Genomic DNA, 14,521 nt, shown 5'->3' on the forward strand with positions numbered 1-14,521 from the left:
TGTTAATGATGATGCAAGGACACAGAGAGGGTTCTTCAATTCCACCGAACGGGTTCTAGAAGTCCTACCCACCCCCACATCCAGTGAAAATGATCCTACAATGAAGATTGATTTATTTTAAACTGAATGTACACTAAGGACACCACACGTTACGAACACCTTCCTAGTGTTAAGTTGCACCCCCTTGAGAACAACCTTAATTCATCAGGGCATGGATTCTACAAGGTGTAGAAATCGTTCTACAGGGATGCTTGGCCACGTTCACTCCAATGCTTCCCACAGTTGTGTCCTGTTTTCTTACCAGGACGTGTACACCGAGCATGCGCTGACCAACTAGTAAGTGTCTTCACTGACATTTTCAACCTGTCCCTGACGGAGTCTGTACAACCAACATGTTTCAAACAGACCACCATAGTCCCTGTGCCCAAGAACACGAAGGTAACCTTCCTAAATGACCTCCGACCCGTAGCACTCACGTCTGTAGCCACATCGACGGGGCTGTAGTAGAGCGTGTCGAGAGTTTTAAGTTGAAGAGTTACAGTCGTGAAGAGGGCACAACAAAACCTCTTCCCCCTTAAGAGACTGAAAAGATTTGGCATGGGTCCCCAGATCCTCAAAAAGTTCTACAGCTGCACCATCAAGAGCATCTTGACTGGTTGCATCACCGCCTGGTATGGCAACTGCTCGGCATCCGAGGCACTACAGAGGATAGTGTGTACGGCCCAGAACATCACTGGGGCCAAGCTTCCTGCCATCCAGGACCTATATAATAGGCGGTGTCAGAGGAAAGCCCATAAAATTGACAGAGACTACAGTCACCCAAGTCAAAGACTGTTTCCTCTGCTACCCCACGGCAAGCGGTACCGGAGCTCCAAGTCTGGGACCAAAAGGCTCCTTAACAGCTTCTACCCCCAAGCCATAAGACTGCTGAACAATTAATCAAATGGCCACTGGACTATTTACATTGTCAACCCCCCTCTGAACATCTATGTGCTGAAGTTGGTGCCAGGACAACAACCTCTCCCTCAACGTGATCAAGACAAAGGAGATGATTGTGGACTAAAGGAAAAGGAGGACCGAGCCACGCCCCCATTCTCATCGACGGGGCTTTAATGGAGCAGGTTGAGAGCTTCAAGTTCCTTGGTGTCCACATCACCAGCAAACTATCATGGTCCAAACACACCAAGACACAAGACTCCTGAACTTCTAATCAAATGGCTACCCAGACTATTTGCATTGCCCCCCCCCCCATCCCCCAACCTCTTTTACGCTGCTGCTACTCTCTGTTTATTATCTATGCATAGTCACTTTAACTTTACCTACATCTACATATGACCTCAATTACCTCGACTAACCGGTGCCTCCGCACATTGACTCTGTACCGGTACCTCCCGTTACATACCCTAGCTATTGTTATTTTACTGCTGCTCTTTAATTGTTTGTAACTTTTCATTTTATTTATTTTACGTATCTATTTTATACTTAACACTTATTTTTCCTAAAACTGCATTGTTGGTTAAGTAAGTATTTCACTGTTAAAGTCTACTACACCTGTTGTATTCAGCATTTCACTGTTAAAGTCTACTACACCTGTTGTATTCAGCATTTCACTGTTAAAGTCTACTACACATGTTGTATTCAGCATTTCACTGTAAGGTCTACTACACCTGTTGTATTCATCATTTCACTGTAAGGTCTACTACACCTGTTCTATTCAGCATTTCACTGTTAAAGACTACTACACCTGTTGTAATTAGCATTTCACTGTTAAAGACTACTACACCTGTTGTAATTAGCATTTCACTGTAAGGTCTACTACACCTGTTGTATTCAGCATTTCACTGTGAGGTCTACTACACCTGTTGTATTCATCATTTCACTGTGAGGTCTACTACACCTGTAGTATTCAGCATTTCACTGTAAGGTCTACTACACCTGTTGTATTCAGCATTTCACTGTAAGGTCTACTACACCTGTTGTATTCAGCATTTCACTGTGAGGTCTACTACACCTGTTGTATTCAGCATTTCACTGTGAGGTCCACACCTGTTGTATTCATCATTTCACTGTGAGGTCTACTACACCTGTTGTATTCATCATTTCACTGTGAGGTCTACTACACCTGTTGTATTCAGCATTTCACTGTGAGGTCTACTACACCTGTTGTATTCAGCATTTCACTGTGAGGTCTACTACACCTGTTGTATTCAGCATTTCACTGTGAGGTCTACTACACCTGTTGTATTCAGCATTTCACTGTTAAAGTCTACTACACCTGTTGTATTCAGCATTTCACTGTTAAAGTCTACTACACCTGTTGTATTCAGCATTTCACTGTGAGGTCTACTACACCTGTTGTATTCAGCATTTCACTGTGAGGTCTACTACACCTGTTGTATTCAGCATTTCACTGTGAGGTCTACTACACCTGTTGTATTCAGCATTTCACTGTGAGGTCTACTACACCTGTTGTATTCAGCATTTCACTGTGAGGTCTACTACACCTGTTGTATTCAGCATTTCACTGTGAGGTCTACTACACCTGTTGTATTCAGCATTTCACTGTTAAAGTCTACTACACCTGTTGTATTCAGCATTTCACTGTGAGGTCTCCTACACCTGTTTTATTCAGCATTTCACTGTGAGGTCCACACCTGTTGTATTCAGCATTTCACTGTGAGGTCCACCTTCACCTGTTGTATTCAGCATTTCACTGTGAGGTCTCCTACACCTGTTTTATTCAGCATTTCACTGTGAGGTCCACACCTGTTGTATTCATGTGACAAATACAATTTGATTGGATGTCCTTTGGCTGGTGATGGACCATTCTTGACAAACACAGGAAACCCAGCAGCAGATTTGAAGTTCTTGACCAAAACCGGTGTGCCTGGCACATTCTGCCATATCCCATTCAAAGGCACTTAAATCTTTTGTCTTGTCAATTCACCCTCTTTGTAGACATAAACACCTGCCCTGAAAATGTCAATACGCAACCCTGGCAATTCTCCTGAAGTGTCCTACTATGCTATAGAAGTGACCTAGAAGTGTTTAACTCATTCCATGGAACTTTCCTGCCTCACCTGAGAGTAGAGGAGGTGAGAGACCGCCCTTTCTGGGAAAATAACTGAATTTTGTCTCCTCCCTCAAAGCTTTAAATAGGAGCACACACACTCTTCTCCCTCACACACAAAGTTTTGTCGTAGGATAGTTGGTCACTGGGCTGAAAATCTTCCGGAAACTGTAAGTAAAATATTGTCTCTCATTGATAATAATAAAAGGGAAAAGGTTTGTCTATATCTGATAACTATGGAAGTTATAAATGTGTGTGATATTTTTCAAAATATTTTTTTCTTCATGTCTAATCAGAAAAACCTGACAACCTGTTGATTTAAGATACGGTATCACATTAGATATGTTTACATAGTGCCAGTGATGAAGTCACTGAGTCTAATGTAATTTAACATCTTAATGTCTTTTGCAGGTTCCTGACCTACGCTCCTAAGCACAGATCTAGGATCAGCTCATCCTCATCAAATCCAAACCAGGACCTTAATAAACCACAAGGGGAACACTAACCTCAGACCAGCGTTTAAACCCCACGTCTTCCTGCCAAGACACTGACACTCCGTCCAGAATTCCTCTGCGCTCCAGCTGTCCATACATCCATCCGTCCATCCATCCATCCATCCACACCCCAGGCAGCCAGTTATGGGTCTGATGAGCGAGGACATGGAGTGCTGTGTCTGCCTCCAGCCCTACTCTCGCAGGGAGAAGATCCCTCGGATGCTCCACTGTAAGCACACATTCTGTGGGCTGTGCTTGCAGGCGATGTCCAGGCTCCAAAGCGGCCTACTGACAGTCTGCTGCCCCCTGTGCCATTGGATCACCTGCACCGAGCCCAGCCTCACCCTGCCGGGGTCGCTGTGGGTTAACACTGAGATCTGGGACCAGATACTAGACAGACAACAGGAAGAGGAGGAAGAGTGGAAGGGATCTAACAGACAGACACAGACCACTACACAGTACACATGGTGAGTACCCCAGGCAAATGTGGATGGATTGATAGACTGATTTAGAAACCTGGAGAAACCTTTCTCTGTTCACTGATCTTCCTAACATTTTGTTCTGTATCTTTTGCTCTCTCTCTCTCTCTCTCTCTCTCTCTCTCTCTCTCTCTCTCTCTCTCTCTCTCTCTCTCTCTCTCCTCTCTCTCTCTCTCTCTCTCCCCTCTCTCGCTCTCTCTCTCTCCCCTCTCTCTCTCTCTCTCTCTCTCTCTCTCTCTCTCTCTCTCTCTCTCTTCTGTTTATTTCCCCTTCTCTCCTGTCCTCTAGTTCTCCATCAAGGCATTGTGGCCTGAGGCTCAAACTACAGAATTTCCTGAGGAGGATGAAGCACAATGTACTGTAAACCGAGAAGACGAAGAGCAGAGAAAGAAGCCTGGATTTTCCCATTTCAGAGCAGGAGATACTCATTGAGTAATGAAGCTATTTCACAAAACAGGACCGACCGGTGACTTTACATAATGAAGCAAGATTGAACCAATTATTCATATGCTTTGTGTTTGATTGACTTTGGGTATGTGTAATGTTCTCAGTCAACTTACCTGGTAAAATAAGGGTTACATTATAATATTAATAATAAAGGATGGATAGGTGGAGGAAATAAAAAATAAGATATTAAATGGATTGAGGAAAAAAGTAAGATAAAGGAAGTTATGAATAGATGGACAGACAGACAGACAGATAGATAGATAGATAGATATTTACATATTTATATTTATTTATTTTCCCTTGTGTACTTTAACCATTTGTACATTGTTACAACACTGTACACTGTACACATATGTATAATATTACATTTGTAATGTCTTTATTGTTTTGAAACTTCTGTATGTGTAATGTTTACTGTTAATTTTTATTGTTTATTTCACTTTTGTATATTATCTACCTCACTTGCTTTGGCAATGTTAACACATGTTTCCCATGCCAATAAAGCCCCTTGAATTGAATTGAATTGAATAGACAGACAGATAATAGATAATAGATGTTTAATGATTTGATAAAAGGTGTATTACTGCGTGAAGGGAAGTGGAGGTTTAGTATTTATTATGACATCATTTTAGAACAGCTTTAATATTGCATATTGTTTATTTTATCAATGTAATTGTCTGCATCATTTCCAGTCCCCCAAATCAGGGATGTTGGATTTGTTTATCCTCATTGGACATGTTTAATTCATCTGTTCTGTTTGAAGAGCAGGTTTTTATCCTGGAATTATATTTATTGGTTAATAAATACATCCACTTTAAAATAACCCTGTCTTAGAGTTGTGAAATAGCTTATTATTATCATTACATTAGGAAAGTAACTGTCTGATATCCAACTATTTATGGACCCCAGATAGAGTAGGGGGTGTTAATACACTACACATTCTACACTACTATTTCCTAAAACACAAAACAAATCCTAAACATTCCACTGTCCTTGGTTTTGATGTGTGCAGGACATGACTGAAATCACTCGCTGTCTAATCATGTCTCAGAGAACCCTGTATGCATTCTTGCATATGAGATTCCCTAAAAACACATTACTTTGATAAAGCAATAACCGGAATTGAATTCTTCGTAGCATGTTAGGCGAATTTATGCAGCATGTTAGGGGAATTAACGTAGCAGGTTAGGAGAATGAGGTTAAGGTTAGGAAAAGGCTTAGGGTTAGCTCTCCTAACCAGCTACGAAAGTCATTTCTGGTCGTAGCTGTACCGAAGTGTTTTTTTTAGGAAGTCCTCCTACTACTTTTGATCAGGGCCGTGCTCCATCCACCCTGTTATCTAATCTAACCCCCATACATACCATTCCTTATATAGTATACTACTTTTAGTCAGGGCCATGCTCCATCCACCCTGTTATCTAATCTAACCCCCATACATACCATTCCTTATATAGTATACTACTTTTAGTCAGGGCCGTGCTCCATCCACCCTGTTATCTAGCCTAACCCCCATACATACCATTCCTTATATAGTATACTACTTTTAGTCAGGGCCATGCTCCATCCACCCTGTTATCTAGCCTAACCCCCATACATACCATTCCTTAAATAGTATACTACTTTTAGTCAGGGCCGTGCTCCATCCACCCTGTTATCTAGCCTAACCCCCATACATACCATTCCTTATATAGTATACTACTTTTGATCAGGGCCGTGCTCCATCCACCCTGTTATCTAGCCTAACCCCCATACATACCATTCCTTATATAGTATACTACTTTTAGTCAGGGCCGTGCTCCATCCACCCTGTTATCTAGCCTAACCCCCATACATACCATACTACTTTTAGTCAGGGCCGTGCTCCATCCACCCTGTTATCTAGCCTAACCCCCATACATACCATTCCTTATATAGTATACTACTTTTAGTCAGGGCCGTGCTCCATCCACCCTGTTATCTAGCCTAACCCCCATACATACCATACTACTTTTAGTCAGGGCCGTGCTCCATCCACCCTGTTATCTAGCCTAACCCCCATACATACCATACTACTTTTGATCAGGGCCGTGCTCCATCCACCCTGTTATCTAGCCTAACCCCCATACATACCATTCCTTATATAGTATACTACTTTTAGTCAGGGCCGTGCTCCATCCACCCTGTTAACTAATCTAACCCCCATACATACCATTCCTTATATAGTATACTACTTTTAGTCAGGGCCGTGCTCAATCCACCCTGTTATCTAATCTAACCCCCATACATACCTGACACACCTGTTTCAGAATGTTGTAGTTTCTCTTTCTACATATCTCCCGTTAATGAATAACTACCGTTGATTAACTACTAGTTGGAAAAGAGGAGTGGAGCTGTAGGTTAACAAATACATTATTATTTTATATGACAGTTTGGTAACACAGGGACTTTGTCCCAAATGGAACACTATTCCCTACATAGTGCACTACTTTAAAGGCAAAGGCTCTGGTCAAAAGCAGTGCACTATCTATGGAATAGGATAGCAATTGGGACACACCCAGGGACAACAGAGCTGCCTATTTCTCTGACAGACACCTCAAGGCTACAATTATCAAGAAAAGTTAAGAAAAACAAACCAAATAGGAGCCATAAAATATACATATTAAACAACAAGATTATATATAGGGTCTATATAGACTGTTGTCTCCTCATTAGGGTCTATATAGACTGTTGTCTCCTCATTAGGGTCTATATAGGCTGTTGTCTCCTCACTAGGGTCTATATAGACTGTTGTCTCCTCATTAGGGTCTATATAGACTGTTGTCTCCTCATTAAGGTCTATATAGACTGTTGTCTCCTCATTAGGGTCTATATAGACTGTTGTCTCCTCACTAGGGTCTATATAGACTGTTGTCTCCTCACTAGGGTCTATATAGACTGTTGTCTCCTCATTAGGGTCTATATAGACTGTTGTCTCCTCACTAGGGTCTATATAGACTGTTGTCTCCTCATTAGGGTGTATATAGACTGTTGTCTCCTCACTAGGGTCTATATAGACTGTTGTCTCCTCATGAGGGTCTATATAGACTGTTGTCTCCTCACTAGGGTCTATATAGACTGTTGTCTCCTCACTAGGGTCTATATAGACTGTTGTCTCCTCATTATGTTCTATATAGACTGTTGTCTCCTCACTAGGGTCTATATAGACTGTTGTCTCCTCATGAGGGTCTATATAGACAGTTGTCTCCTCATTATGGTCTATATAGACTGTTGTCTCCTCATGAGGGTCTATATAGACTGTTGTCTCCTCACTAGGGTCTATATAGACTGTTGTCTCCTCACTAGGGTCTATATAGACTGTTGTCTCCTCATTAGGGTCTATATAGACTGTTGTCTCCTCATTATGGTCTATATAGACTGTTGTCTCCTCATGAGGGTCTATATAGACTGTTGTCTCCTCACTAGGGTCTATATAGACTGTTGTCTCCTCACTAGGGTCTATATAGACTGTTGTCTCCTCATTATGGTCTATATAGACTGTTGTCTCCTCATGAGGGTCTATATAGACTGTTGTCTCCTCACTAGGGTCTATATAGACTGTTGTCTCCTCACTAGGGTCTATATAGACTGTTGTCTCCTCATTATGTTCTATATAGACTGTTGTCTCCTCTCTAGGGTCTATACAGACTGTTGTCTCCTCATTAAGGTCTATATAGACTGTTGTCTCCTCATTATGTTCTATATAGACTGTTGTCTCCTCACTAGGGTCTATATAGACTGTTGTCTCCTCATTAGGTTCTATACAGACTGTTGTCCCCTCACTAGGGTCTATATAGACTGTTGTCTCCTCACTAGGGTCTATATAGACTGTTGTCTCCTCATTAGGGTCTATATAGACTGTTGTCTCCTCACTAGGGTCTATATAGACTGTTGTCTCCTCACTAGGGTCTATATAGACTGTTGTCTCCTCATCAGGGCCTGTATAGACTGTTGTCTCCTCATTAGGGCCTATATAGACTGTTGTCTCCTCATTAAGGTCTATATAGACTGTTGTCACCTCATTAGGGTCTATATAGACTGTTGTCTCCTCACTAGGGTCTATATAGACTGTTGTCTCCTCACTAGGGCCTATATAGACTGTTGTCTCCTCACTAGGGTCTATATAGACTGTTGTCTCCTCATTAGGGCCTATATAGACTGTAGTCTCCTCATTAGGATCCATATAGACTGTTGTCTCCTCACTAGGGTCTATATGGACTGTTGTCTCCTAATTAGGGTCTACATAGACTGTTGTCTCCTCATTAGGGCCTGTGTAGACTGTTGTCTCCTCATTAGGCCCTGTATAGACTGTTGTCCCCTAATTAGGGTTTATATAGACTGTTGTCTCCTCATCAGGCCCTGTATAGACTGTTGTCTCCTCATTAGGGCCTATATAGACTGTTGTCTCCTCATTAGGCCCTATACAGACTGTTGTCTCCTCATTAGGGACAATATAGACTGTTGTCTCCTCATTGGGATCTATGTAGACTGTGAGATTCTGTCAGATGTGTGCATACTGAAGGTGAAGTCAGGTGCAGGAGAGCAGATATTTGTGAACAAGTGCTCACTTCATTCAGGCAAAAGTGCAAAACAGTCACAATAATTATGTTTAACAATAAACATCTTCGTGAAATACCATGGAAAAAACAAGCCAGGCTGGCGCGTCAACAACACACACGTAACACAATAAATCTCACAAGAAGATATGATGGGGAACAGAGGAATAAATACATGTAGAGTGATTGGGAAAGGAAAACCAGGTGTGCAGGGAACAAGACAAAACAAATGGATACATGGAGCGGCAATGGCTAGAAAGCCGGTGACGTCGACCGCCGAACAAACAAGGAGAGGAGCCGATGGAGGAAGTCGTGACAGCCGACGCTCGGCTCCAGAGGTGCGTCGACACCAAACTCGGGGACGACCGGGAGGGCGAGGCGATGGTGGAACTCACGCTCAGGGTCCAATACATCAGCCACCAGAAGCCAGCACCTCTCCTCCGGACCGTACCACTCCCACTCCACGAGGTACTGAAGGCCCCTCGCCCGACGCCTCGAATCCAGGATGGAACGGACAGAGTACGCCGGGGCCCCCTCGGTGTCCAGCTGGGCCGGAGGAACCTCCTGTACCTCAGACTCCCGGAGCGGACCAGCCACCACCGGCCTGAGGAGAGACACATGGAACGAGGGGTTAATATGGTAATCGAGGGGAACCTGTAACTTGTGACATACCTCGTTCAGTCTCCTCAGGACTTTGAATGGCCCCACAAACCGGGGGCCAAGCTTCCAGCAGGGCAGGAGGAGGGGCAGGTTTTGGGTCGAGGGCCAGACCCTGTCCCCCGTTGCGAACGCTGGTGCCTCACTGCGGTGACTGTCTGCGCTGGTCTTTTGGCGCAGCGCGGCCTGCTGGAGGCGACCATGTGCGGCTTCCCAGGTCTCCTCCGCACGTCTGAACCAATCGTCCACCGCAGGAGCCTCGGTCTGACTCTGATGCCACGGTGCCAGAACCGGCTGGTACCCCAATACACACTGAAAGGGGGAGAAGTTAGTGGAGGAGTGGCGGAGCAAGTCCTGCGCCATCTCTGCCCGGGGCACGAACACTGCCCACTCCCCCGGCCGGTCCTGGCAATAGGACCGCAGAAACCTGCCCACATCCTTGTTCACTCACTCTCTACCCATTACTCTCGGGGTGAAAACCTGAGGTGAGGCTGATCGAGACCCCCAAACGTTCCATGAACGCCCTCCAGGCTCTGGAAGTGAATTGGGGACATCTATCAGACACTATATCCTCAGGAACCCCGTAGTTCCGGAAGACGTGTGTAAACAGGGCCTAAGCAGTATGTAGGGCAGTAGGGAGACCGGGCAGAGGGAGGAGACGACAGGATTTAGGGAAACGATCCCTCTTTATGTCCAAAAAACTCAGTTTAAATTGGCGCGTTATGTTCAGTAATGCATTGTCTCAAATAACATTCAGTGAAATTGCAGAAAGCCAAATCAAATTACAGAAATACTCATCATAAACATTGATGAAAGATACAAGTTTTATACATAGGATTAAAAATAAACTTTTTGTTAATCCAGCCACTGTGTCCGATTTCAAAAAGGCTTTAATGCAAAATAAAACCATACTATTATCTGAGGATAGCACCCCATCAAACAAACACAGATAATCATATTTCATCCCGCCAGGCGTGACACAAAACTCAGAAATAATGATATAATTCATGCCTTACCTTTGAAGATCTTCTTTTGTTGGCACTCCAATATGTCCCATAAACATCACAAATAGTCCTTTTGTTCGATAAATTCCATGGTTATATCTCCAAAATGTCAATTTATTTGGCACTTTTGATCCAGAAAAACACCGGTTCCAATTTGCGCAACTTAACTACAAAATATCTTATAAGTTACCTGTAATCTTTGTCCAAACATTTCAAACAACTTTCCTTATACAACATTAGGTATTTTTTTACGTAAATGATCAATAAAATTTAAGACAAAAGACAATACCGGACAAAAACAAAGTGGAGCGAGCATTCAGGTCACGCGCCCCAACCACAACAGTACACTACACTCAACCCTCATTCTGAACAGCCCTACTTCTTCATTACACAAAGGAAACACATCAACCAATTTCAAAAGACTGTTGACATCCAGTGGAAGCGATAGGAACTGCAAGCAAGAGCCTTAGAAATCTAGATCCACATAGAAAACTCATTGAATAGAGAGTGACCTCAAAAAAATATTTTCCTGGATGGTTTGTCCTCGGGGTTTCTTCTGCCAAATAAGTTCTGTTATACTCACAGACATCATTCAAACAGTTTTAGAAACTTCAGACTGTTTTCTATCCTAATCTACAAATAATATGCATATCCTAGCCTCTGGGCCTGAGTAGCAGGTAGTTAACTTTGGGCAAGCATTTCATCCGGACGTGAAAATACCGCCCCCTAGCCTAGAGAGGTTTAACTCTCTGTTCCCCCATGTTTGTTTGTATGTAAGGCGGTCCGTTATTGTGGGGTCGCATTATTGTGTTGTATTTGTCTATTTTGAGTCAATTACGTTTATTACTCATATCTGATGTCCTGCACCTGACTCCTCTACACCAGCTACACATAGGATTGATTACATATACTACGTACTGCACTAGCTGGTCCCTGGTCTAAAGTAGTATACTATATAAGGAATAGGGGCCATTTCAGACACAATCTGTCTGTCTATTTGAAGAGCTTCTTCATGTTTTCAAGACAGGGTAGTGACCAATTCAATAACTCACATCATGTAATGAAACGTACACAACCAAAACAGACATGAGTTCCACCAATCAGAGAAGGACTTCCTAAAAACACCACTTCGGTACAGCTACGACCAGAAGTGACCCTAAGCCTTTTCCTAACCTTTAACCTCATTCTCCTTACCTGCTACGTTAATTCCCCTAACATGCTGCATAAATTCTCCTAACCTGCAACGTTAATTCCCCTAACATGCTGCAGAAATTCTCCTAACCTGCAACGAAGAATTCAATTCTGGTTATTGCTTCATCAAAGTGATGTGTTTTTAGGGAATCTCATATGCAAGAATGCATACAGGCTTCTCTGAGACATGATTAGACAGAGAGTGATTTCAGTCATGTCCTGCACACATCAAAACCAAGGACAGTGGAATGTTTAGGGTTTGTTTTGTGTTTTAGGAAATAGTAGTGTAGAATGTGTAGTGAATTAACACCCCCAACTCTATCTGGGGTCCATAAATAGTTGGATATCAGACAGTTACTTTCCTAATGTAATGATAATAATAAGCTATTTCACAACTCTAAGACAGGGTTATTTTAAAGTGGATGTATTTATTAACCAATAAATATAATTCCAGGATAAAAACCTGCTCTTCAAACAGAACAGATGAATTAAACATGTCCAATGAGGATAAACAAATCCAACATCCCTGATTTGGGGGACTGGAAATGATGCAGACAATTACATTGATAAAATAAACAATCTGCAATATTAAAGCTGTTCTAAAATGATGTCATAATAAATACTAAACCTCCACTTCCCTTCACACAGTAATACACCTTTTATCAAATCATTAAACATCTATTATAAACATTGTTCACAGTATATTGTATTGTACACAGAACACATTGTACAATACACAGTCTCTAACCTTCACCCCTCTCTCTATCTATCTATCTATCTATCTATCTATCTATCTATCTATCTATCTATCTATCTATCTATCTATCTATCTATCTATCTATCTATTCATAACTTCCTTTATCTTTCTTTCTTCCTCAATCCATTTAATATCTTATTTTTTATTTCCTCCACCTATCCATCCTTTATTATTAATATTATAATTTAACCCTTATTTTACCAGGTAAGTTGACTGAGAACATTACACATTCCCAAAGACAATCAAACACAAAGGATATTAATAATTGGTTCAATCTTGCTTCATTATGGAAAGTCACAGGTCGGTCCTGTTTTGTGAAATAGCTTCATTACTCAATGAGTATCTCCTGCTTTGAAATGGGAAAATTCAGGCTTCTTTCTCTGCTCTTCGTCTTCTCGGTTTACAGTACATTGTGCTTCATCCTCCTCAGGAAATTCTGTAGTTTGAGCCTCAGGCCACAATGCCTTGATGGAGAACTAGAGGACAGGAGAGAAGGGGAAATAAACAGAAGAGAGAGAGAGAGAGAGAGAAAGAGAGAGAGAGACCAAAAGATACAGAACTAAATGTTAGGAAGATCAGAGAACAGAGGAAGGTATCTCCAGGTTTCTAAATCAGTCTATCAATCCATCCACCTTTGCCTGGGGTACTCACCATGTGTACTGTGTAGTGGTCCGTGTCTGTCTGTTAGCTCCCTTCCACTCTTCCTCCTCTTCCTGTTGTCTGTCTAGTATCTGGTCCCAGATCTCAGTGTTAACCCACAGCGACCCCGGCAGGGTGAGGCTGGGCTCGGTGCAGGTGATCCAACGGCACAGGGGGCAGCAGACTGTCAGTACGCCGCTTTGGAGCCTGGACATCGCCTGCAAGCACAGCCCACAGAATGTGTGCTCACAGTGGAGCACCCGAGGGATCTTCTCCCTGCGAGAGTAGGGCTGGAGGCAGACACAGCACTCCATGTCCTCGCTCATCAGACCCATGGCTGGCTGGCTGGAGTGTGGATGGATGGATGGATGGACAGATGGATGGATGGACAGCTGGAGCGCAGAGGAATTCTGGACGGAGTGTCAGTGTCTTGGCAGGAAGACGTGGGGTTTAAACGCTGGTCTGAGGTTAGTGTTCCCCTTGTGGTTTATTAAGATCCTGGTTTGGATTTGATGAGGATGAGCTGATCCTAGATCTGTGCTTAGGAGCGTAGGTCAGGAACCTGCAAAAGACATTAAGATGTTAAATTAAATTAGACTCAGTGACTTCATCACTTGCACTATGTAAACATATCTAATGTGATACCGTGTCTTAAATCAACAGGCTGTCAGGTTTTTCTGATTAGACATGAAGAAAAAAATATCTTGAAAAATATCACACACATTTATAACATCCATAGTTATCAGATATAGACAAACCTTTTCACTTTTATCATTATCAATGAGAGACAATATTTTACTTACAGGTTCTGGAAGATTTTCAGCCAAGTGACCAACTATCCTACGACAAAACTTTGTGTGTGAGAGAGAAGAGTGTGTGTGCTCCTATTTAAAGCTTTGAGGGAGGAGACAAAATTGTGTTATATTCCCAGAAAGGGCGGTCTCTCACCTCCTCTACTCTCAGGTGAGGCAGGAAAGGTCCATGGAACGAGTTAAACACTTCTAGGTCACTTCTATAGCATAGTAGGACACTTCAGGAGAATTGCCAGGGTTGCGTGTTGACATTTTCAGGGCAGGTGTTCATGTCTACAAAGAGGGTGAAAGGTTTTTCACGCTCAACAGTTTCCTGTGTTTGTCAAGAATGGTCCATCACCAGCCAAAGGACATCCAATCAAATTGTATTTGTCACATGAGCAGAATACAACAGGTGTGG

This window comes from Oncorhynchus mykiss, chromosome 17 (genome assembly GCF_013265735.2).
Source record: "Oncorhynchus mykiss isolate Arlee chromosome 17, USDA_OmykA_1.1, whole genome shotgun sequence".
NCBI classification, from domain to species: domain Eukaryota; kingdom Metazoa; phylum Chordata; class Actinopteri; order Salmoniformes; family Salmonidae; genus Oncorhynchus; species Oncorhynchus mykiss.